We start from the raw sequence: 26,503 nt of genomic DNA on the forward strand, positions 1-26,503 counted from the left end.
GTGTACTGGTCAAGAAAGATGCAAACAAAATGTGTAGGAAGGAACTGCAGATGCTGGTTTACACTAAGGATAGACACAAAATGCTGGAGTAACAGTGGGACAGGCAGCATCTCTGCATGGAAGGATTGGATGGCGTTTCAGGGTCGAGACCCTTCTATCTTCAGTAAGATGCGGGTTAAAATGTGCCGTTAAAAACGACTGGTGGTATCATTTTTCAGGAAAAATTTTAGTCCCCTTTATTTTTTTTTAGAAACTCTGCAACATTTTTTAAATTTCAAACAGAACAATTGGCATTCATATCCAAAACACAATAAAAACCTGCAGTTGATGGAAATCTGAAATATTAGTATCAGATCGACTCCGAAGGTTTCTGCAGAAAACACGGTCTTCACAAATGATCCGTGCCCTGTTTTTTTATTTTAGTACCTTCTGTTTATATTTAAATTGTTGATGGAGTCCATGTTGAACAATCTACAATGCGGAAGATATGTATTATTATCATTGTACTCCATGGCACGGGGGATTTTCCACCTGGTCAGCTGGAGGTCAGGTTTTCTCACCTCACCCTTCCTGAGGTAGAAGGAGACTCTTAGTAAATAGAAAACATAGAAAATAGGTGCAGGAGGCGGCCATTCGGCCCTTTGAACCAGCTGGCCCTTTGTGCCAGCGCATCCCTCCTGGGCATGCTCAGAAGGTTGTGTATTTGAGGGCGGCAGCGGTAGAGTTGCGGCCTTACTGCTCCCGAGTCCTGGGTTCGATCCTGACCACGGGTGCTGCTGTCTGTACAGAGTTTGTACGTTCTCCCCGTGACCTGCGTGGGTTTTCGCCATGATCTTCGGTTTCTTCCCACATCTAAAGACATACAGGTTTGTAGGTTAATTAGCTTGGCATAAATGTAAAATTGTCCCTAGTGTTTGTAGGATAGTGTTGATATGTGGTGATCGCTGGTCAGTGCGGACTCGGTGGGCCAAAGGGACTATTTCTGCACTGTACCTCTGAACTAAAACTAAGAAAGTAAGATCTATAAATAGGTGCCAGAAGAATAAATTATCAAAAAAATAGGCACAGGAGCTGGCCATTCAACTCTATGAGCCTGCTTCACCATTCAATCTGAAGATAGATACAAAATGCTGGAGTAACTCAGCGGGACAGGCAGCATCTCTGGACAGAAGGAATGGGTGATGTTTACTCAGCATTCAATCCAATGGATCTCCATACTACATTTCCACTGACTGTCCATACTCTTCAACGATTCTTGTGCCTAGGGCATTTCGAGAGAGAAAACAACAACAGTAACATTAAGGTGCAGGCGTAGCTGTCACTGGAACTTCTCAGTACATTCAGAGGTGCAGAAAGGAGAACAGCAACTGTGCTGGCAGAGCGCAGTGCACTGATGCAGCTCGGCAATCAGCCGTTGCATTTCTCTGGCCAATATTAACGTCAGGGAAAGTGAGGAAATGCATGGAGAAACTGTCCTTTCAGGTACAGGCTCTCAGTTGCTGATCAGCTGAGACCGAATATGGAGAAACAATGGACTTCTATTTTTAGGAGGCACAAGAAGACTTTTTCACCCAGAGAGTTGTGAATTTGTGGAATTCTCAGCCACAGAGGCCAGTGGAGGCCAATTCACTGGATGAATTTAAAAGAGAGTTAGAGCTCTCGGGGCTAGTGGAATCAAGGGATATGGGGAGAAGGCAGGCATGGGTTACTGATTGTGGCTGTTCAGCCATGATCATAATGAATGGTGGTGCTGGCTCGAAGAGCCGAATGGCCTCCTCCTGCACCTATTTTCTATGTTTCTATGTTTCTAAGAAATTGCATATGCTGGTTTACAACAAAAAAAAATGCCCAGAGTGCTGGAGTAACTCAGTAGATGAGGCAGCCTCTTTGATGGAGATGGCTAGGCAAAATGTCCTGTGACCCTTCTTGAGTCAGAAGGGGCCCAACCTAAATCTTCATCAATCCATGTTATCCACAGATGCTGCCTGACCTGCTGAGTTACTCTAGAACTTTCTGAGTCCTATTTTTAATTAGGTCAAGTATTCAAACTAGTCGAAAGACCAGATTGATCCAAGAGTGGTGGCTGACTGTGTATTGATTAGTGGTGGGCGTTGATGGCATGGGCTGGAGGCTGTGTGTAGACAGTGCAGGAGGCACTGTCCTGAACATCAAGAGTGTGGAATGTGAAAGCCGAGTAACAAGTGCAGCGAGGGAAAGGTGAAGGTTTCAGGTCAGTGACTCCACATCCCAACAATATTTGTTGAGGAGATTTCAAGCAGCAAAATCCTGTCTGTAAATGCCATGAGCTTGTCACCAGCAGTGACATCACAAACTCCTCACTAGCCATGTTCCTTGTTGGTGGTGTACGAAGGAACTGCAGATGCTGGTTTAAACCGAAGATAGACCCAAAATGCTGGAGTAGCTCAGCGGGACAGGCAGCATCTCTGGAGAGAAGGAATGGGTGACGTTTCGGGTCTGAAGAAGGGTCTCGACCCGAAACGTCACCCATTCCTTCTCTCCAGAGATGCTGCCTGTCCCGCTGAGTTGCTCCAGCATTTTGTGTCCATCCCTTGTTGGTGGCTTCAGTTTGTAATCGAGCGCGGAGAGAGTTGCTGATTGTGCTACCTGTGACCCAAACTCAGCAAGATCTTCATCAGTCAAACACAAATGCAAAGTCCTGCTAAAATGCAGCGTCAAACAGAGTCCGTGGAAAGAGATACCAGGGATCATTCTGGGGTCAAGGATCCTTGAATTCTCCGCAGCTCGCACTGCGGATTTCTTAGGTCAATATCCCTCTTTCTGGACAGATGCAGAGCTGTTGCCGACCTTTATGACAGCACAGCACAGTGGTTGCCTCGGCAGCACAGATGCTAATATTGGAACAATGCAGAGAAGATTAACATGGCCCCAGTGCAAGGACGACACACCAATTTGTGAAACATCGTAACATGGAAACATAGAAAATAGGTGCCGGAGTAGCCCTTCGAGCCAGCACCGCCATTCAATATGATCATGGATGATCATCCAGAATCAGTGCCTTGTTCCTGCTTTCTCCCCGTATCCCTTGATTCCGCAAGCCCTAAGAGCTTTACCTAACTCTCTTTTGAATACATCCAGTGAATTGGCCTCCACTGCCTTCTATGGCAGAGAATTCCACAAATTCACAACTCTCTGGGTGAGAAAGTTTTTCCTAATCTCAGTCCTAAATGGCTTACCCCTTATTCTTAAACTGTGAACCTGGTTCTGGACTCCCCCAACACCGGGAACTTTTTTCCTGCATCTAGCGTATCCAATCCCTTAATAATTTTATATGTTTCTATAAGATCCCCTCTCATCCTTCTAAATTCCAGTGAATACAACCCCAGTCGATCCATTCTTTCATCATTATGTCGGTCTCGCCATCCCGGGAATTAACCTGGTAAACCTACGCTGAACTCCCTCAATAGCATGAATGTCCTTCCTCAAACTAGGAGACCAAAACTGCACACAATACTCCAGGTGTGGTCTCACCAGGACTCTGTACAACTACAGTTAGACCTCATTGCTCTCATACTCAATATCCTCTCGCGATGAAGGCCACCATGCCATTTGCTTTCTTCACTGCCTGCTGTACCTGCATGTTTACTCTCGCGTTCCATATTTGGGCGGCACAGTGGTGCAGTGGGTAGAACTGCTGCCTCACAGCACCAGAGATCCAGGTTTGACCCTGACCTCGGGTGTTGAGTGTGTTGGAGTTTGAGCATTCTCCCTGTGACCGCATGGGCTTCCACCAGGTGCTTCGGTTTCTTCCCACATCCCAAAGACATGCAGATTTGTAGAGTGATTGGCCCGCGTATAAATTGTCCCTGGTGGTTAGGGAGTGGGTGAGTAAGTGGGAGAGCATAGAACCAGCATGAGCAGATGGTCAGCATGGTCTCGTTGGGCCAAAGGGCGCGTTTCCATGCTGCATCACTAAACCAAACTATGACGCCTGCTTTTTGTGAACACAGCACATGATCATATGATTGAAGTGAATGGGTTGCCGCTGTTATAAATCAGTTCAATCTGCCTGGCCCCAGAGACTGAGGGAGCAGAAACTCCAAGGAAAGGCTTAATGCTCAAAGCACTGAGGAGGAGAACCTCCCTCCCTGAGAAGCACCTTCAGCAACAGACCGACCGGCTCCACCATGATGCAGCACACATGGGCTTCCCTGCCGCTATCAAACCGTACAACTCCTCCCCCTTCTGCCGTGGTGAAAACTGAGACTGACTCCCCCCACCACCCCCCCCCCCCCAATCTTTGCACATCCCCAATCCTTCCCACTCGTCACTTTAATTGCATGTTTCACGTATCTTGTGTTTTATGAATGTTGTCAGAACAATTTCCCTCCTGGGATAAATAAAGTTCTATCCCATCGTATCATATCGTAAACTGCTTACCGGCAAACCGACAGTGCAATAAATCACTCCAAAATGATGGGTTGTTCTGTGGAACATTTCCAGGCAGAAAACAGGGCTTTGCACACACACATCACACACACATCACACACACACAGTGCCACACCATCACATGGGCACACACACACACACAGCCACACCAACACACACATGGGTGCACACACACACACAGTGCCACACCATCACATGGGCACACACACACACACAGCCACACCAACCCACACATGGGTGCACACACATCACACACAGTGCCACACCATCACATGGGCACACACACACACACAGCCACACCAACACATGGGCACACACACACACAGAGCCACACCAACACATGGGCACACACACACACACACAGTGCCACACCAACACATGGGCACACACACACACACACAGTGCCACACCATCACATGGGCACACACACACACACAGCCACACCATCACATGGGCACACACACACACACAGCCACACCAACCCACACATGGGTGCACACACATCACACACACACACACAGTGCCACACCAACACATGGGCACACACACACACAGAGCCACACCAACCCACACATGGGTGCACACACTAAGCCTATTCACACTTAGGGGTGCCAACTATCTCACTCCCAAATAAGGGAGAAGGTGACGTCACCGCCCCACGTGACTTCACCCAGCCAGTGGCCATGTGATCTCGCTCCACCAATGGAAGTGGAAGTGGCGGCGCCTAACGGCTGCGGCTCGCTAGCAGTCTGCTCGTCTTTTTTCCTTTTTTTTTGTTTTTGTTGTGTGTCAGTGTTGGGATGTTTGTTTTTTTTTTTGTGTGTTTTTTTTTTGGTTGTGTATGTGTGGGGGGTGGTGGTGTGGGTGGGGGGGTAGTGGTGTGGGTGGGGGGGTGGTGGTGGGTGGGGGGGTGTGGGTGAGGGGGTGGGGGAAACCTTTCTCTTTTAGGTCTCTTCCTCACAGCGCGGGGTGCGGCTCGGCCGCGGGGCCTTCCATCGCCCAGTGCGGCTCGGCCGCGGGACCTAACATCGCCCGGTGCGGCTCGGCCGCTGGACTTAACAGTGCCCGGTGCGGCTCGGCCGCGGGGCCTTCCATCGCCCGGTGCGGCTCGGTCGCGGGACCTAACATCGCCCGGCGCGGCTCGGCCGCGGGGCCTTCCATCGCCCGGCTCGGCCGCGAGACGTTTCAGCGCCCGGTGCGGCTCGGCCGCGGGGACTTCCATCCCCTTGCGGGGACTGTGCGGGTCGGTCGGGGACGAGCTGTCTGTCCGTGGGCGTGGGGAAGAGAGTGGAAGTTTTGTTGCCTCCATCACAGTGAAGGGGTGTTTGGAGTCACAGTGATGGACGTTTGTGTTGGGGTCATGTGTCTTGTGTTTTTTTTTTTGTGTGACTGCTATGTAATTTCGTTCGGTACCTTGGTACCGAATGACAAATAAAGCTCTGTTGACTGTTGTTGGCTGTTGACTGTTGCTGCCCGGGCCGGGAGGCGGATTGCTACGCAACCTCCGTTAGGCGGCACACGGGCCTCCGGGCCTACACTGTCCGGGCTTACACTGTCTGGGCCTACACTGTCCGTGCCTACACTGTCCGGGCCTACACTGTCCGGGCCTACTCTGTCTGGACCTACAGCGTCCGGGCCTACAGGGTCTAGGCCTACACTGTCCGGGCCTACACTGTCCGGACCGGCCTAATACGGAACAAACCAATTTAGGCCAAAATACGGGATGTTCCAGCTAATACGGGACAGTTGGCAACCCTATTCACACCATAGCAGGAAAGGTCCAATCAGAGAACTCTAGCTGCTCTGGAACCAAAGGCATTCCATGTAGCTCATCCTTCTTGCAGTACAGAGACATAACAAGTGTTGGTGTTTTAGGTCAAGTGCAATATATTGAAAACTTTTGTAGAGGATAAAAAACAGTTGCCTGGAATCTAAAAAAAAATTGGAAGAAATGAAGTCTGAATGTTCCGCAGTGTTGTCCTGTCCCTTGTACACTGTTCCTGGTAGTCAGTGTCGCCTCACAGCTTCAGGGCTGACCGTATTGTGCCCAGTCACACCAGTTGCTAATGACAGGCTGCTGTGTGGTCCTGAAGCTGGGGGAGGGTGGAGAGGGAAAAATATGGGAGCCCCAGGTGATGCCTCTTTCCACCAGTGCCGTTATTCTAGGCACAGCCAGGCTCCGTGATAAAGGTGCCTCTGTCGTGCTTTTACCTTTATCACCCTTTCAATACCACCCTGACAGGTTTAGTATTATTGATCCACTGGACACAAGAGCAGGGCAGTGGGGCATTGTGCACAGTCAGACAACCAGGTGCCGTAGCTTTAGAAGAGCAGTGGACGTCATGTACTTCGAAGACGTGCGTATACATCTGAAGAAGGGTCTCGACCCGAAGTGTCACCCATTCCTTCTCTCCAGAGATGCTGCTGCCTGTCCCGCTGAGTCTCTCCAGTTTTTCTTGTCTGTCTGTGTGAACCTTTATTGTCCAGTGTCCCCAGCCTGTAGGATCGCTGCGTGCGTTTTCCTAGCGACGGCCATCTCCAATGTTTCTTGGCTGGGTGCGGCTTTTCCCGGCTGTCCCCTACGTTCCGAGTGTGCCAACATTGCCGAAGCGGCCAGCTCTCAGGATGGGAAACCCACTGTGCCGGTCGCCATGGTCACTGGGAAGCTCTCAATGCCATGTGGTTCCATGTGAGTTGTTCGCTCACAGAATGACTTGGCTTTGAAACAGAAGTACAATGAGCATTATTATACCTCGCTGCCGTGCTTCAAAGCGGGGCCTTTTCTAAGCTTCGCCGCTGAGGAGACGGTCGTTTTAAGAGGCCAAAAAAAATAAATAAAAAGAAGCCTCTCAACCTGCTCACGAGGGAGGTTTGAGCACACTGAGCCTTTTGATGAAAATCGCCAACTGTTAACGCGAGATGAGCAGTTAAACGTGACACAAAGGACAGGCTCTTCAGGGGCGGCACCACAGGAGTGTGGGTGTGGGGTGATGAAATACCCCTTTTTCAGCTCGATTGTCCCCAAAATGAGGGACAGAAGCTGAAGAAAAGATGCCCACTGAGGGTGGAAGCGTAAATTATTCAAACATTGGGGCGGGAGGGGAGGGGGGGTGGAATCCTGCGGCACTCAGATCTGTGTGTGAATCTGCAGTGGGAACAGACGGGACCCCGTCCCTGGATTCTCGCTGGGAGCTGGGCAGCAGTAAACGGTATCTGAGGGACGGTGCCGCTTTGATGTGGGAACCGGGGTGGGTGATCATTCTCTCTCCGTGCCCCCAAGCTTTGTTCTGCTCTCGGCTCCCTTGCTGTGACAACCTGCAGTGATGAGGGTTTGCTCATTCATCCCCAGCCCTGGTGGTTGCAGACCTCTTCTCTATTGTCCGAGGGACGGGTTCCCCTTGAAGAGGAGAGGAGGGGAACTGATGGGGAGGGGATTGGGATCCGTGGGGGAGGGGAGGCTGCTTTTCTTTGGCGTGCCGTTGTTATGCAAAGCAATGTGCTGCCCAGCTGTGACCTGTGAGCCTGAGTTAATGGGCAAAGAGGCCATTTTGGAATTGGATCCACTCACCTGGTTCAGTGGGAAAGAAGGCGGCTGCTTGCATTGATCTACTCCAGCTAGATTCCTCAAATTCCACAGGGCCCCTTTGTTGACAGAGTGTCTGGATTAAAAAAAGAGACATCGTAAAAAAAGTTTTGATTCCGATCTGTTTGCATTTTCTCAGAGCTCTTGCCAGTTGTTTAAATGTTCTTAATAATTAACATGCATTTGGCTTGACCAGCCAGAAGACATTGATTCTTTTAACTGCATGCACCGCAACCCCTGTTGCTCCACCATTTGATGCAAAGTTCAGATTCTAGTTCCTTCTCCAACCTTCTACTTTCATCAGTTTTTAGTGAAAGACTTTGGTCAGTCCAGACACAAACACTGCAGCATTTCCGGACTGTGTTAGCACAGTAATGTTGCTTATTTGACCTTCATTTGTTCATTGGAAATAGATGTTCATTTGAACATACCCTCTCTGAGTCTGATGCATGATTACACTTCCCGTTTGCACAACTTGGCATCCTAGTGTCAGGCATTTTTTGTCATGTCTGTGTCATTAGTATCATCGTAAAAATAAAAAAAATCTTCAGCTGCATTTCTGCGTGGATTTACCGATTGAAATGCTTCAGTCACTGTGTGGCTGTTCACGAGAGACGCCCGACTAGGGGTGCCAACTTCCTCACTCCCAAATACGGGACAAGGTGACGTCACCGCCCCGCGCCCCACGTGACCTCACCCAGCCAGTGGCCGTGCTCCCGCTCCGCCCGGTCGGCCGCCATTGGTGGAGTGGGAGCACATGGCCGCTGGCTGGGTGAGGTCACGCGGGGCGGTGACATCACCCTTTGTCCCTTATTTGGGAGTGAGGAAGTTGGCAACTAATTTAGCCCAGAATACAGGTTGTCCCGGCTAATACGGGACAGTTGGCAACTCTATGCCCGACCTGAAATTAATGCAGACGCAAACTGTCTGTGCCTTCTCACAATGAGACCTTAGTTCCTGTTAATCCACCCACTCGAATCTAACGCGAGGCAGTTATTGACCATAGGCAGGTCCTGAGCAGCGGAGAATCGAGCGAAGAATCCCCCAACATATCATCTTGTATCCGCTGTTCCACATGTGGACTCCTGTACATCGGCGAGACCAAGCGCAGGCTCGGCGATCGTTTCGCTGAACACCTCCGCTCAGTCCGCCCAAACCCTACCTGATCTCCCGGCTGCTCAAACTCCCCCTCCCATTCCCTTACTGACCTTTCCTCCATTGTCAGAGTGAGGCCCAGTGCAAATTGGAGGAACAGCACCTCATATTTCACTTGGGCAGCTTACATCCCAGCGGTATGAACATTGACTTCTCTAACTTCAAGTAACCCTTGCTTTCCCTCTTTCTTCATCCCCTCCTCTTTCCCAGTTCTTCGACCAGTCTTACTGTCTCCGACTACATTCTATCTCTGTCCTGCCCACTCCCCTGACCTCAGTCTGAAGAAGGGTCGCGACCCAAAACGTCACCCATTCCTTCTCTCCAGAGATGCTGCTGTCCCGCTGAGTTACTGCAGCTTTTTGTGTCTATACAGAGTTACTGCAGCTTTTTGTGTTTATACGAGTTACATTTGTAAACTCTTACACAAGACGGATTTTACATAGGGTGGAGTCATCCCCCGTCCGAAATAACTCATTGAGAGTTTTATGCCTCAGCTGCGTTCAGGGCACTTTCTGCGGCGCATGGCCCTCTGGGTAAGCATGCCGCCATTGCCAGCTTGCTGCTGCTGTAAATGTGAGTGATTGTACAATGCTGTGGAAATTACAAGCTGCCTTGATTGCCTGGGCTAGACAAAAAAATACAGGAGAAACTCAGCGGGACAGGCAGCATCTCTGGAGAGAAGGAATGGGTGATGTTTCGGGTCGAGACTCATCAAATTGCGTAGGGTTGATACAGTATATAGTACGATACAGCAGCATAGTTTGTGAAGCTGCCACCTCGTGTATAGGTGTATGGATATAAAGGGAATGGTGTATAAAACCATAAGAGAAATAGATCCAGAATAGGTGAATCGAGGACCAGAGGACATAGAAACATAGAAAATAGGTGCAGGAGGAGGCCATTCGGCCCTTCGAGCCAACACCGCCATTCATTGTGATCATGGCTGATCATCCACAATCAGTAACCTGTGCCTGCCTTCTCCCCATATCCCTTGATTCCACTAGCCCCTAGAGCTCTATCTAACTCTTAATTCCATCCAGTGATTTGGCCTCCACTGCCCTCTGGCAGAGAATTCCACAAATTCAAAACTCTCTGGGTGAAAATGTTTTTTCTCACCTCAGTTTTAAAACATAGGTTTATGGTGAAGGGGAAAAGATTTAATAGGAATCTGACAGGTAATTTTTTCACACAAAGGGTGGTGGGTGTATGGAACAAGCTGCCGGAGGAGGTAGTTGAGGCAGAGACTATCCCAACATTTAGGAAACAGTTAGACAGATACATGGATAGGACAGGTTTGGAGGAATAAGGACCAAGCGCAGGCAAGTGTGACTAGTGTAGCTGGGACTTTGTTGGGCGGTGTTGGCAAGTTGGGTCGAAGGGCCTGTTTCCACACTGTATCACTTTATGACTCTATGATTCTATGGTATGTGGATCACATGCAGGCAAAGGAAATTTGTTTAAATTGGGATCACAAAATGCTGGAGTAATTCAGCAGGTCTGGCAGCATCTAGGAGAGAAGGAATGGGTGACGTTTCGGGTCGAGACCCTTCTTGAGACTGATGTTTAAATTGGCATCATAACCAGCATGGACATTGTAGGCTGAAGGGTCTGATTCTGTGCTATACCGCTGTCTGTTCTGTATCGTGCTCGACTTTCTGGCCAGTGGCAATGTCATGCCAGCATTTACCTAAATTGAAAACTATATCTTTGTATATGATCAGCCCTCTCACAAAACACCTGGGAATATGATGTGCATCTGGCCTCCTGGGCAGTCCTGATATCTGAGAAATCAATGCAGGGAAGTTGTTCCTTGAACTGCCCTTCTTCTTCTTGCGTTTGAGGCAGCAGGAGTCATGTAACGGCCTCCAGGCGCTGTAGCCAGTGCAATGTGCTGTTGTCGAGGGGCCGTGAGGTCTACCCCTCCACCAGGGGGACGGAGGATGGTGCAGTCGAACATGTCGTGCTGCGCTGTTTGCTGGTCTGCTCCACGCACGCAGGCTGCTGATGGACGCAACCCCCAACGATGCATGTTGGCATTGAACCGGCCGACCCCTGTGCGGAGCCAGTTCAGGGCGACCCACTCTTTGCGGGGCGTGTCCTAGCCGGGTGGGGCTGTGGTGTTCGGTGCGACGGGGAATTGAGGAGGTGACGATGTCTGTTCCCAGCTGGTTCTCCATACTCCTAGTATGTTGAAACCGGAGAAACAGAGGGTCGCTGCATGACGGGAGAAAGGGTGACGAGATGACAGGCGTTGAGGTCCCAGTTGCTGTGAATCCTGGGCGAGGTGGTGCAAAAGATGTTTGGTGGGGCCTTGCACACCAGCCTATGAGTGAAGAACTCTGCGAAGCTTGGCGGGTGCGATACCTGCGAGCACCGGCAGGAGATCCGTCGGAGTAGGGCGTAGGCAGCCAGTGATGATCCGCGTGGTGTTGTTGAGGGTGGCGTCTAGCTTGCTGGTATGAGCGCTGCGGCACCATGCTGGGGCGGCGTACTCAGCGGCGCTGTACACGAGTGCAAGAGCACTGGTTCGAAGAGTAGATGTCCTGGCGCCCCATGACGATCCAGCCAAGCAACGCATGAGGTTGTTCCGTGCCCAGACTTTAGCACGGAGAGCTTCAAGGTGTTGCTTGTAGGTCAGCTGCCGATCTAGTTTCACCCCGAGGTATGTAGGAAATGGGTTGTAGGGTAGGGGTGACCCATTGAGGGTGACGGTTAGCTGGCGTTGAGCTTCCTTGTTGTTCAGGTGAAAGGCCGTTGTGATGGTTTTTGCCATGCTCAGTTTTAGTCTCCAGTTTTAGTCTCCAGTTTTAGTCTCCAGGTCTTATGGTAGCCCGTGACAAGTTCCATATCTGCCGAGAGCACATCCTCAACATTTGACCAGCTCCTGTCCGAGTGCAGTAGGGCCAAGTCATCTGCATATCCATACTGGCGCGAGGTCGTGCGTGGCAGATCGCTGATATAGAGGTTGAAGAGCATGGGGGCCAGTACCGAGCCTTGGGGGACTCCGTTTCTTAGGCGTTGCATTCGGCTAGATTGTCCGTCGCTGGTCTTGAGTACAAAACTGTGGTTGGCAAGGATGTTGGCAAGGAACCGCACTAAATGACGGTCAGGGATGGTTCGGAGGAGCTTCAAGATCAGGCCCTGGTGCCACACAGTATCATAGGAGGTGGTGAGGTCCACTAGTGTCATGCCCGCCTTTTCGAAACTTTCAATGTCATTCGTCAGCTTGACTATTTGGTGGGTGGTGCAGCGTCCATGACGAAATCCGGCTTGTTCAGCTGGTATCTGGGGTATGTCCGGCTAGTTCAGCGGGTAGTTGAGGGTCAATGATTGGATGGAGCCGGGCCAGGAGAAGCCGTTCGAGGAGCTTGTATGCAACACAGAGGAGTGAGATGAGCCGATAGTTCCTTGGGTCATCCGCAGGCTTGTTTGGTTTTGGTAGCGCAATGACGGTGGCTTTCCGCCAGATCTTCGGGATGGACTGACCAATGAGGCAAGAGGAGTAAAGCTCACGGAGCCAGGCCAGGCATTTAGGATCGCAGTGTTTCAAGAATTCTGGGGGGATATTATCAGGACCCTGGGCTTTTCCACATTTCAGTTGAGAGATGACAGAAGAAAATTCTGCAGAGGAAAAGAGTGCTGAAAGGTGCCCATCAGCACCTGGATCTTTCCAAAGATTAGTGGATTCCTGTTTGACAGAACAAGTATGGTTCTTGTCCGCGTCTTTGGAGTGGCCATTGACCAGGAACTGGTGGGCGATGGAGTTGGCTGTGACAGGGCAATGCTTTGGGCGGGTACTTCGACCGGTGAGGCGATTGAAGGTCTTCCACACCACCCTACTGGAGTGTGTGAAGTCGATTCCTTGGACTGTCTTTTCCCACCGCTCTCTGCACGTCTTGTCAAGGCAGTTTGTCAGTTCCGCATCCTTGGAGGCAGCCTCTTCGCCAGGTTCAGCGTACAGGAATGCATCGTAGCATGCGTCACACTCTGCGTCCCATGTGGGGATGTACCGGCGATGAGAGCCGTGAGGAATGGAACTGTGCTGCCCTGATGAGGAGTTTGCAGTGGGCTGAGGAGCTGCCCTGTAAATGTGTAGGTACGGAGCTGTTATCTCATACACACGCCTGTGAAAACCAGAGTGGAAATTGGTGGCAACGATCCCTGTGTCGAATTGAACTTCACTGGAAATTATGAGGGTATTTCTGGTGGTGAATCGGGCTGCAACAGAATTTCCTGTGTTATACCTACATGGAGTATTCCCCACAAAATAGATTGACTTTGAAACATCAAAATTATGATCCAGGACAAGGTCATTTGGCTCTTTCAGTATGATCATGCACGATACTGTTGTCTGAGTACTATACTGTATGTCCGCACTAAACCCCCATCCCTTAAAGCCTTTTTACTTCTCAAAATCCATCTTCTTCCTACACAGATCGGTTTGGTGACCTGTGGTAGCCAACTGGTTTGAGGACTGCAGATCACAGGTGTGCCCGGACTCCCATTCATGCATAGGAAGGAACTGCAGATGATGGTTTACCTCGAAGATAGACACAAAATGCTGGAGTAACTCAGCGGGTCAGGCAGCATCTCTGGAGAGAAGGAATGGGTGACTGGTGCAGGGTCTCGACCCGAAACGTCAGCCATTCCTGCTCTCCAGAGACGCTGCCCGACCCGCTGAGTTACAACAGCTTTTTGTGCCTATCCCCATTCATGTGGTTTCTTTCATTTTCTCTGTGTCTGCGGAAGTCTCAAGACTTGAATTTTCTCAAGTAAACATCCGTGGACTTTTTACAAAATGCTTCCTCAGCAATTCTAATGCACCATCATTTTTTCACCATTAATCACTCTGCTAATTCCAACTTCGAAAAACTCAAAAAATTGACATTCACTATTTCCCTCTGATGCATATGTGTTTACTCTCATTCATCTTTTGTAAATTGCTTGCTTTCTGACACTACCCCAATATTAGCTTTTAGTTAAAATGCACAAAGTGCTGAGTAACTCAGGGGGCCGGGCAGCATCAATGGAAAATATGGGTCGGGACCCTTCCTCAGACTCGAGCAGAACTTCCTCAAACTAGGCATGATTTTTGCAGTGGAGCAATAAAATATAGAGGAGGCCTTCTTTAAAGTAGGCATCAAAGTCTCAGCTTTTACATTTCTCTGTACTTCGGTTAACTAGTGTATTATTTCCATCTTTCCTCTCCTTTTATGGAAAGCAGGTCACACCAGCTAACCTTCACACTGCAATAATCATTCCACAGTTTATGCCAATGTATCACGTTCACACATTATTAGAGTAGAATTAGGCCATTCGGCCCATCGAGTCCACTTCACCATTCAATCATGGCTGATCTCTGCCTCCTAATCCCATTTTCCTGCCTTCTCCCCATAACCCTTGACACCCGTTCTAATCAAAAATCTGTCTATCTCTGCCTTAAAACTATCCACTGACGGCCTCCACAGCCCTCTGTGGAAATGAGTTCTACAGATTCACCACCTTTTGACTGAAGAAGTTCATCCTCACCTCCTTTCTAAAAGAGCGCCCTTTCATTCTGAAGTTATGATCTCTGGTCCTAGACTCTCCCACCAGTGGAAATATCCTCTCCACATCCACTCTCTCTATGCCTTTCACTATTCAGTAAGTTTCAATGAGGTCCCCCCTGAACTTTCTAAACTCCAGCGAGTACAGGCCCAGTGCTGTCAAAAGCTGTTCACGTCTCTGTAGCCACCTCATTTTAAAGCCTTAGGATGAAGCCCACCAGGTCCAGAGAAGTTGTCAGATTTTAGTTCCATTAATTTCTCCATGTTTTCTCCACTAAAAATAACTCTTTAAAATCCTCATTGGCACAAAACACTTATTTCCCCAATACTTTCAAAATTTTTATTTTGTCTTCTACAGTGAAGAAAGATATTTATTTTATCTCTTTAGTTTCCTTTTTGTATACAATTCTTCTACCTTAACCCTCAAAGTAACTTTGTTTATTTTGCCAATCTCTGCCTTTCCAATTACCCCCAGAGAAGGTTTTACAACGTGTTTTTATGTTTTTCACTGGTTAAATCTCCTTTTCCTTTTTATCGATCAATTTTTTGGTCAACCATGATAAATTCTAAAGTCCACTGATTCTTCAGCCGCAGGGAAGACTATTGTGGCTTTTCCTTTTACTTGATACTTTAATTTCTCTCCCTAGCAATGGCGTAACAATTTTCCCACAGAGGGTTAATTCCTTAAAGGAATGTATATTCTTTGCAAGTTATAAATTATTTCTTTGAATGTTTTTCCTGGGTTTTATCATTTAATCTTATTTTGCTATCTACATTAACAATCCACTTTGCTTCCAGGGGGTGTTTTAAAATCTAGGTTAAACTTCACCAAAACACCAACAAGCTCAATATTAAGTTCTGTCATATTATGAGTATTCTTTCCCTGAAGCTCTTTTCCCTGTTCTAAATTGATCCTATTTCATTGTCAAACTGAACAGAAATTCATCTGGAATATTTTCGTTGAACTAGAATTCCACAGCATTACAGAATACCTTATTGAGTGAATGTAAAGCACCCAATGATTATCACAATATCTTTTTACTGTTGCAATAATTTCCTGAATTGTGTTTTACCAACATTAGTAGAATCACTTTTTTAGAATTAATTTTTGTATGTTAAGTGCATTGAACTCGCTTCTCTAAGTTCAGGCATGTTATGTTATCAGTTGCATGTTTTGCAATGTAAGGGGAATATTTTCTGCCCCTTGTTTCTTAGCTTACACCCTGGTTTTCTCATTATCCTTAACAATCAGGATTATGCATTAGAAACATTGAAAATAGTTGCTGGAGGAGGCCATTTGGCTCTTCGAGCCAGCACCGCCATTCATTGTGATCATGGCTGATTATCCAAGATCAGTAACCTGTGCCTGCCTTCTCCCCATATCCCTTGATCCCACTAGCCCCTAGAGCTCTATCTAACTCTCTTTTAAATTCATCCAGTGAATTGGCCTCTACTGTCTTCTGTGCCAGAGAATTCCACAAATTCACAACTCTGTGTGAAAAAGATTTTCTCATCTCAGCTTTAAATGACTTCCCCTTTATTCTTATACTGTGGCTCCTGGTTCGATTTTTCTCATCCGCAAATCAAATTGGTCACTGCAACACATCTCTACAAAGGTTTGATCATCGGCATTTTCTTTCTCATTCTGAAGAAGGGTCTTGACCCGAAACGTCACCCATTCCTTCTATCCAGAGATGCTGCCTGTGCCGGCCACTGAGTTAATGTGTCTATCGGTGGTATTTACTTACCTAATTTCTTGTCCACACTTTGACGTTGTAAACAAAAAACAGTGGAGATGAGAGAGGCCCAGGTTTTACATGAGGGGCTACAGGAACATTGCTACGGCCTCTTGCTAATAAGAAAACAAAAACACGTAAAATGAATTTACCTTTTTTGGCCTCTATGACAACAGCATTCATTGCCAACAGTTTGGTCTATTGATGAAACCGCACCACAACTTCCCAGTACGGCCTTGGGCTAAAACTGTAAGCAGACTGCAATGATATTATTAGTGCCGGTTCATTATATTTAATGACGGAGTCTTGTGCTTCTCCAGTAGTTCAGGTTAGTCTTGCAGCCCACAGAAACGGCGTGGGTTTGGTGGGAGTCTAGTCACAATTTGCATTTGAACTGCAAACTGGTCCTTTTGCTGGAGTGGGCACGATTACAACTGGACCTCTGGCCAATATTTCCCAAACATATAAACACTGGGTCTTCATTTGTCCTGAGGACATGATTTGTAAACTTGCCTCCCTGTAACTGCATCCACTTCCCAATGGTGATGTTACAGCACCTCTGCTGGAATGAGCTTGTAATTACAGCTTGGAGAGTTTCGGAACTTTGACGCTAGTCATAGATTTATATAGCACTGATACAGGTCCTTCGGCCCATCATGTCTGTTTGTGGCAACCTTTCCGTCCATCTACACTAATCCCATTTTCCCCGCATTAGGTCAATATCCTTCTATACTTTGATGTTCATAGCCTCTGAATTAAAGGACGTTCTTTTAGGAAGGAGGTGAGGAGACATTTCTTTAGTCAGAGGGTGGTGAATCTGTGGAGTTCATTGCCACAGAAGGCTGGGGAGGCCAAGTCAGTGGATATTTTTAAGACAGAGATAGATAGATCCTCCATTGCACCTATCTATCTACTTTGATAACTTTTTCTTCCTATTCTACCAAACCTGTCTGTCTATTGTTTGTCTGCAAAACAAATTTGTTTCTGCTTGAGTATCAATGCTTCAAGAAATAACTTTCACCTTGTTTGACCAGTCACCTCTTTGTTGCGGAGTGCTATAACTGGGCTGCAAGGACCAAATGCGAGCCTGTTTAGTTTAGAGATACAGCGTGGAAACAGGCCCACCGGCCCACCGGGTCCACACCGACCAGTACGTCTTTGGAGTGAGGGAGGAAACTGAAGATCTCAGATAAAACCCACGCAGGTCACGTGGAGAACGTGCAAACTCCACACAGACGGCGCCCGTAGTCGGGATCGAATCGGGGTCTCCAGCGCTGCATTCGCTGTAAGGCAGCAACTCTACCGCTGCGCCACCGTATCGCCCTGATCATTAGGTTCAAGTGGTCTGATTGATAGAATTAGGATCTGTGCCCACAAAGATATGTCCAGGTTCATATTCCCAACACAAAAACTAAATGAGTACCGTAGCGAGGCCTGATTGTGAAACTTCTTACAATATGATAATCTGCAGAAACACTCCATCCAACCGCAGTGTGGGAGACACCGTGGCGCAGCAGTAGAGTTGCTGCCTTGTAGCGCCAGAGACCTGGGTTCAATCCTGACTGCGGGCTTGTCTGTACGGAGTTTGTACGTTCTCCATGTGACCTGCATGGGTTTTCTCTGGGTGTTCCTCCCACACTCCAAAGGCGTACAGTTTGTAGGCCAATTGGCTTTGGTAAAATTGTAAATTGTCCCTCGTGTGTGGAATAATGTAAATGTGCGGGGTTAGCTGGTCGATATGGATCCGGTGGGCCGAAGGGCCTGTTTTCTGTGCCGTATCTCTAAACTAAACCAAACTAAATAAGCCCGTACAGTTATTCAGTGAGGAGTACTTTCCTAACACGTCATCACCATGAACAAGAGGAACAGGCTGAGTGGCACTGGGGGAAGGACACGTGAAACTAGAGGAGTCTAGGGCAATGCTGGTGCAATCATGCAGGTTCCTTCTGCACCTGATCAGCCATGATTGAATGGCGGAGTAGACTTGATCGGCCAAATGGCCTAATTCTACTCCTGGTTAGGGAACTCCAAAGAGATTTTATAAGAACATTAAGGGAAAGAGGATGACTAAAGAGAGAATAGGCTTGCTCAGAAACCAAAGCGGTCATCTCTGTGTGGGCCGGAAGGAGATGGGCAAGGTCGTTATTGAGTATTTCTCCTCTGCATTTACTGTGGAGGAAGATGTGAAGACTGGGGAACTTGGGACAGTTACGGGGAGAAGGCAGGTGAAGGGTTTGGAGGGAGAGATAGATCAGCAATGATTGAATGGCAGAGTAGACTTGATGGGCCGAATGGCATAATTCTGCTCCTATCACTTATGACCTTATGACAGTCAATATTACAGGCAAGGAGGTGGTGAACGTCTTAAGGCATATGAGGGGGGGATACATCTTCCAGATCAGATATATCTGAGGACACTGAAACTAGAGAAGAAACTGCAGGCTGAGATATACAAATCAGGTATGGGTAATGTGCCGGAGGACTAGAGAAATTAATGTTGTGCCTCTATTTATGAAAGGTTGCACAGAAAAACCTGGGAACTGTCGACCAGTCAGCCTAATGTAACCTTGGCAAGTTACTGGAGAGTATTCTGAGGGATGGGATAAACATGCATTTACATCAACAAGGGCTGATTAGGGAGAGTCAGCATAGCTTGGTACGTGGCAGATTGTGTCTCACAAGTCTGACTGGGATTTTTAAAGTTGTAACTAAGACGGTTGATGAGTACGTTGTTAGAAATATTTGGATGAGAATAGACACTGCATGATAAACAAGTTTCCAGATGACACACACGCACGTTGTTGGCATTGTAATGGTGAAGGAGCTTACCATAAATTGCAGCAGGGTCTTGATCAGTTGAGCCGGTGGGCTGAGAGATGGTTAATGGGTGGGTCGATTTCACTGCTGAACCGTTACATTAATTTTCACAGTTCTCACTGTAAAAAGTGGTTTGAATTGAGCGTGGGGCATGTAAATGTGATCGGGTGTGAAACTGGCCAATAGAAGTCCGCGTGAAAGTGAACGCCACTGGTTTGTCTCAGGTGAGGAGGTTGGGCTTGGCCAGATGATGCAGAGTGCCTGGGCTTGGCTACTATCCACTGACAGCCAGGTGGGAAATGTGCACACTGCAGACATCGAGTAGGGCCATCAAGGACCAGGGGATATAAGAAAATAACTGCAGATGCTGGTACAAATCGATTTATTCACAAAATGCTGGAAGGGTCTCGACCCGAAACGTCACCCATTCCTTCTCTCCCGAGATGCTGCCTGACCTGCTGAGTTACTCCAGCATTTTGTGAATAAAAGGACCAGGGGACATTGGTTTCAGCTGAAGGGGAAAAGATGTCATTTAATTTTCCAGGCTCTATGACTCCATGTCTGTTATCAGGTGGGTGGTGTCAGGCTCACAGCTTTGGTCAGTTATCCACATTGCCCTCTCCCCCTGGTCCCATAACATCGCTCTCCATAGAGGCTGGGTGTGGGTTTTAATGACCAGCGCACACCATCCCAAGTACCCTACATACCCTCAAATATACACACACGCACACACGTGTAGGCAGACAGATGGACACTTGTGCACACACACGCTTACAGCAACACACACAGACAGACAGACATAGGTAGACACAAAATGCTGGAGTAACTCAGCGGGTCAGGCAGCATCTCTGGACAGAAGGAATGGGTGACGTTTCAGGTCGAGACCCTTCTGAACCCTTATCGACCCGAAACATCACCCATTCCTTCTCTCCAGAGATGCTGCCTTTCCCGCTGAGTTACTCCAGCACTCTGTGAAACGTCACCCATTCCTTCTCTCCAGAGATGCTGCCTGACCCGCTGTGTTACTCCAGCATTTTGTGTCTACCTTCTACTTAAACCAGCATCTGCAGTTTTATTTCCTGCAGGCAGACATACATACACACATTCGTCTGAAGAAGGAGCTCGACCTGAAACGTCAACCATTCCTTCTCTCCAGAGATGCTGCCTATCCCACTGATGCTGCCTATCCCACTGATGCTGCCTATCCCACTGATGCTGCCTATCCCACTGATGCTGCCTATCCCACTGATGCTGCCTATCCCACTGAGATGCTGCTATCCAGCATTTTGTGTCTATCAGTCATACGTACACACACATGCACACACACGCTGATATCCAGTTATGGATTATTGGCCATTTTAACCAGAAGTGTCAAAGGGAACCGATGGGATTGGGAATACTTCTTATTTTACTCTAACCCTTTCACAGATATCTCCATCACAGATATCTCCATCACAGATATCCCCTTCACAGATATCTCCATCACAGATATCCCCTTCACAGATATCTCCATCACAGATATCTCCATCACAGATATCTCCATCACAGATATCTCCATCACAGATATCTCCATCACAGATATCCCCTTCACTGATATCTCCATCACAGATATCCCTTTCACAGATATCCCCTTCACAGATATCCCTTTCACAGATATCCCTTTCACAAATATCCCCTTCACTGATATCTGCATCACAGATATCCCCTTCACTGATATCTCCATCACAGATATCTCCATCACAGATATCTCCATCACAGATATCCCCTTCACAGATATCTCCATCACAGATATCTCTACTTACCCTGACTATTCCATACGACCTCGGTCAAAGGTCAAATCAGATGTACAGTAAAGTCAACATTGTGCTGCATCTTGTCAGATCCGACACATACATCTGAGTCCACCCCTACCCCACCCTGATTTTCTACTGATTTAAAATACCTTTGGAAACTATTCAATGCAGCACTTAGGTGGAATGGTTTGCTTTAGTGGTGTTCCAAAAAAGCCCACCTCACCCCTGTGTTCCCTCCCCTAACTCCTCTCCACCACCCATTCCTGCACCAACCCCCACAACTCAGAGACTTAGATGCACAGAGTCCCTCACCCAGAGTAGGGGAATCGAGGACCAGAGGACATAGGTTTAAGGTGAAGGGGAAAAGATTTCATAGGAATCCGAGGGGTAACTTTTTCACACAAAGGGTGGTGGGTGTATGGAACAAGCTGCCAGAGGAGGGAGTTGAGGCCGGGACTATCCCAACATTTATGAAACAATTTGACAGGTCCAGATTTGGAGGGATACGGGCCAAATGCGTGCAGGTGTGTCTAGGGTGGCTGGGACATTGTTGGCCGGTGTGGGCAAGTTGGGCCGAAGCGCCTGTTTCCACGCTGTATCACTCTATGACTCCGTGACTCTAGTCTAGACGGTCACTCAGAATGCATAAAAACATTATCCTGCCTCTGCAGCTGACTGCAAAGGCCTGATAGACACAAAATGCTGGGATATATATAATATAAGAAAATAACTACAGAAGCTGGTACAGATCAAAGGTATTTATTCACAAGATGCTGGAGTAACTCAGCAGGTCAGGCAGCATCTCAGGAGAGAAGGAATGGGTGACGTTTCGGGTCGAGACCCTTCTTCAGACTGATGTCAGGGGGGTGGGACAAAGGAAGGATATAGGTGGAGACAGGAAGATAGAGGGAGAACTGGGAAGGAGGAGGGGAAGAGTGGGACAGAGGAACTATCTAAAGTTGGACACAAAATGCTGGAGTAACTCAGTGGATCAGGCAGCATCTCGGGAGAGAAGGAATGGGTGACGTTTCGGGCCGAGAGTTACTCCAGCATTTTGTGTCTACCTTCGATTTAAACCAGCATCTGCAGTTTTTTTCCTTTGCAAAGGGCTGGGATCCTGTAGCTGTTCAAGAGGGGAAGAGCAAATCCAAGCTCAAAATTGGCAGCACATTTTTTCCCTCACAATGTTATCAGGAATATGACCTCGACCTCTCTCTGCCTTTCCTCCGCTTTTCCAATCTGGCAGCTTCTCAGCAGAGATTGCCTTTTTATTCTGGGAATCCATCACAGACAGGAGAGGCTCGGAAGGATTTCCACATTAACTGACTGATGCCTCCTGTGCCATTAATGACGAATCTCTGCTACATATGTGGTTCAGAAGAGAGAAAGTATGGATACACCTTGAGACAAAGGACTGGACAAGCTAGATGCAGGAAAAGTGTTCCCAATGTTGGGGGAGTCCAGAACCAGGGCCCACAGTCTAAGAATAAAGGGGAGGCCATTTAAAACTGAGGTGAGAAGGAACTTTGTCACCCAGAGAGTTGTGAATTTGTGGAATTCTCTGCCAGAGAAGGCAGTGGAGGCCAATTCACTGGATGAATTTAAAAGAGTTAGATAGAGGTCTAGGGGCTAGCAGAATCAAGGGATATGGGGAGAAGGTACCCACAGATTACTGATTGTGGTTGATCAGCCATGATCACAATGAATGGCGATGCTGGCTCGAAGGGCCAAATGGCCTCCTCCTTTTACATGTTTCTCTGTTTCAGATGTAAAAATGTCAAATGCCTGCAGGAAATTTCTCATGTAAGAAAAGTCCCACAGCCACCCCTTCATGAGAAAATATCAAAGCACTACATAAACACCAAATCATTGGACCAGCACAAAAATGTGATTAATGGAACTTTGCTCAACAAAGGGGGAAAAATAACTCAGCAATGTCTATTGTTCCCATGTAGTGTTTATAAATTTGTAAATGATAGGAGCAGACTTAGGCCAATCTACCCATCAAGTCCACTCCACCATTCAATCATGGCTGATCTATCTCTCCCTCCCAACCCCATTCTCCTGCCTTCTCCCCATCACCTCTGACACCCGTACCAATCAAGAATCTATCTATCTCTGCCTTAAAAATATCCACTGACTTGGCCTCCACAGCCTTCTGTGACAATGAACTCCACAGATTCACCACCCTCTGACTAAAGAAATTCCTCCTCATCTCCTTCTTTAATTCTGAGGCTATGACCTCTGGTCCTAGACTCTCCCACTAGTGGAAACATCATCTCCACATCCACTCTATCCAAACCTTTAGAGCTGTGGATTGTTACTTTTGTGAAATTAATTGTCCCAGTGTTTTTCCCTAATGCTCATGTGTTGTCTGCCTCACCACAACTCCCCACCCTAATGACCATTCACTAATAACCACTAGTTGGTTCAGAGATAGGATCAAGATCCAGTTGTGTCATTGGGTTCACCATTAGCCCCAACCCATTGGCGCACACGCACTCTCTCACACACACACACACACACACACACACACACACACACACACACACACACACACACACACACACACACACACACACACACGCACACACACACACACACACACACACACACACTCACACACACAAATGCACACACACACAAACATGCACACACATGCACGCATGCATGCACACACACACCCACTGGCGCACCCACATGCAAGCCTGCGCACACTTACACATGCACATACACAAAAATGCACACACACGCACACACACACACGCCCAGCTGGCTGTCCGTTCACTTCAAGGGTGGTGGGAACAAAGGTTCTGCTCCATTGGACTAGTGTGCAGGTGAGTCTGAACGCACTCAGATTCCAGACCCACCTTGACATGAGAAGGTGGACGAGTGTTGGCTTTCCAGTATTTTCATACCAGAGAGTTTCTTGAACTGTAGTGGCTATAGTGGTTTCCATTGGAAGAGGCGGGGGTAGTCATTGAAAATATCCACCTGTCCTCACCTGCCCCCCCCCCCCTTTAATTGTGGCAGTTATTTAGATGAGGGTAGTGCAACTTGTTCGCCTTTTGCAGCAAGAAGAGGCTGGAACTCAGCCATATTTTCCTTCCACTTTGCCCAACAGCACTGGGATTAACTATAGTGACCCAAATATTGTTCCTCCCATCACCCAAGAGGCACGGAAGTGTGAAAACACACACCTCCAGATTCAGGGACAGTTTCTTCCCAGCTGTCATTAGCAACTGAATCATCCTACCACAACCAGAGAGCAGTGCTGATCTACTATCTACCTCATTGGTGACCCTCAGACTATCTTTGATCAGACTTTACTGGCTTTACCTTGCACTCAATGTTATTCCCTTATCATGTATCTATACACTGTAATGGCTCGATTGTAATCGTGTATTGTCTTTCCGCTGACTGGATAACACGCAACAAAAGCTTTTCACTGTTCCTCCAGTTCAGGTAACAATAAACTAAACTTACTAACTAACTAACACCCCTCGCTGCACACTAACATCTTTTGTCCTTTGCTAAAGTGGTGGACACCAGTGAGAGAACAGCTGGGGGTAGGGTTGCCAACTGTCCCGTATTAGCCGGGACATCCCGTATTTTGGGCTAAATTGGTGTGTCCCGTACGGGACCAGCCTTGTCCCGTATTAGGCCGGGGGAGCACTGAAGGCTCAGACGCTGTAGGCCCGGACGCTGTAGGCCCGGTTGCTGTAGGCCCAGACGCTGTAGGCCCGGACGCCGTAGGCCCAGACGTTGTAGACCCGGACGCCGTAGGCCCAGACGTTGTAGACCCGGACGCTGTAGGCCCGGTTGCTGTAGGCCCGGACGCTGTAGGCCCGGACGCTGTAGGCCCGGACGCCGTAGGCCCGGACGCCGTAGGCCCAGACGTTGTAGACCCGGACGCTGTAGACCCGGACGCTGTAGGCCTGGACGCTGTAGCCCCGGACGCTGTAGGCCAGTGTAGGTCCAGACAGTGTAGGTGCGGAAGTCCGGGCGCTGCCTAACGGGGGTTGTGTAGCTGGGTGGATCCCTTATTGGGAGTGGATCCCTTATTTGGGAGTGAGATAGTTGGCACCCCTAGCTGGGAACAACCCTGCTCTCAAATGGCCTGCACTCCTGGTCAGTGCATTTTCCCCTCTCAGAGACTATGGGCGGTTCTCCAAACCCAGAGGCAGCCATGAGTTAACTCCCCTGTGACTGGTCTTCTGTGGCAAACTGTTAAACAGTTACTAACATCTATTAGCAGCCCTCTGTGATGTTCCATGTGTGAAGCTGTCACATGATCCATCAAAGAACTGCAAAGCACTGCGGACAGACCATGTAAAAATGATCGAGGAAGCCAGGCTAATCGTGCGATGTTTGGGCTGGAACTGTGCCAACGTTCTGCTGGCTGTGTCCTTTGATGTGCTCAGTACAAGGCTCTATTTTTGTTGGTTGGGAAGGACCTTTAGGATTGCAGCCAACTGTTCACTTTGGCATTAATAATGAAATGGCTCTCCTGAGCAGCCTGCTTCTTGCAACATTAACACTTTGAGCATGGATTCTATTCCTGCTCATGCCCAGCACTGCAACAAAGGAAAGCAGGAGTGCACTCTGCCTCATGGACTGATTTACATCTTCTCTTTGGTATCACAAAATGCTGGACTAACTCAGCGGGTCAGGCAGCATCTCTGGACAGAAGGAATGGGTGACGATTGGGGTCGAGACCCTTCTTCAGACACTGTTATGGCGAGAAGGCAGGAGAATGGAGTTAGGAGGGAGAGATTGATCAGCCATGATTGAATGGTGGAGTAGACTTGATGGGCCGAATGGCCTAATTCTGCTCCTGTCACCAATGAACTCCCATGTCCACAATTCCAGGGCTGGCCTGTGAGCTCCAGAAATTAAAGCACACAGCTGTACACAAACAAGGAGAAAAATTACAGAAGCAATAACTTTATTGTATAATTTTCTGTCAAAACATTTTGTTAATAGTTATTAGAATTTTGAAAATGGCAGTAAAAGGAGGGACCGATAGTCGAGAAGAATCCAAACTGGACAGCTTAGTGGAACTACACATCTTAGCACCAAAGGCACGGTTTAAAACTGAGGTGAGAAACTTTTTCACCCAGAGAGTTATGAATTTGTGGAATTCTCTGCCACAGAGGGCAGTGGAAGCCAAATCACTGAATGGATTTAAGAGAGTGTTAGATAGAGCTCTAGGGGCTAGTGGAATCAAGGGAAACGGGGAGAAGGCAGGCACAGGGTACTGATTGTGGACGATCAGCCATGATCACAATGAATGGTGGTGCTGGCTCGAAGGGCCGAATGGCCCCCTCCTGCACCTATTTTCTATGTTTCTATGTTTCATTTCTGACCTGTGTGGAGTTTGCAGATTTTCACTGTGACCATATGGGCTTCCACTGGGTGCTCTTGCTTGCGCCCGCATCCCGA

At 48.1% G+C, this 26,503-nt stretch overlaps 1 protein-coding gene and 1 non-coding gene across 5 annotated transcripts in view; both read left to right on the forward strand.

Annotated features, from left to right (window-relative positions):
* znrf3 (zinc and ring finger 3) overlaps positions 1-26,503 on the forward strand; it is a 285,032-nt gene that overhangs the window by 155,974 nt on the left and 102,555 nt on the right. The gene's annotated exons all lie outside the window — the stretch shown is intronic.
* LOC144606120 (U6 spliceosomal RNA) lies at positions 2,847-2,953 on the forward strand. Its single transcript, XR_013548921.1, has one exon. It is a non-coding gene; the product is annotated as a U6 spliceosomal RNA (small nuclear RNA).

The sequence above is a fragment of the Rhinoraja longicauda genome, chromosome 25 (genome assembly GCF_053455715.1).
Source record: "Rhinoraja longicauda isolate Sanriku21f chromosome 25, sRhiLon1.1, whole genome shotgun sequence".
NCBI classification, from domain to species: Eukaryota; Metazoa; Chordata; class Chondrichthyes; order Rajiformes; family Arhynchobatidae; genus Rhinoraja; species Rhinoraja longicauda.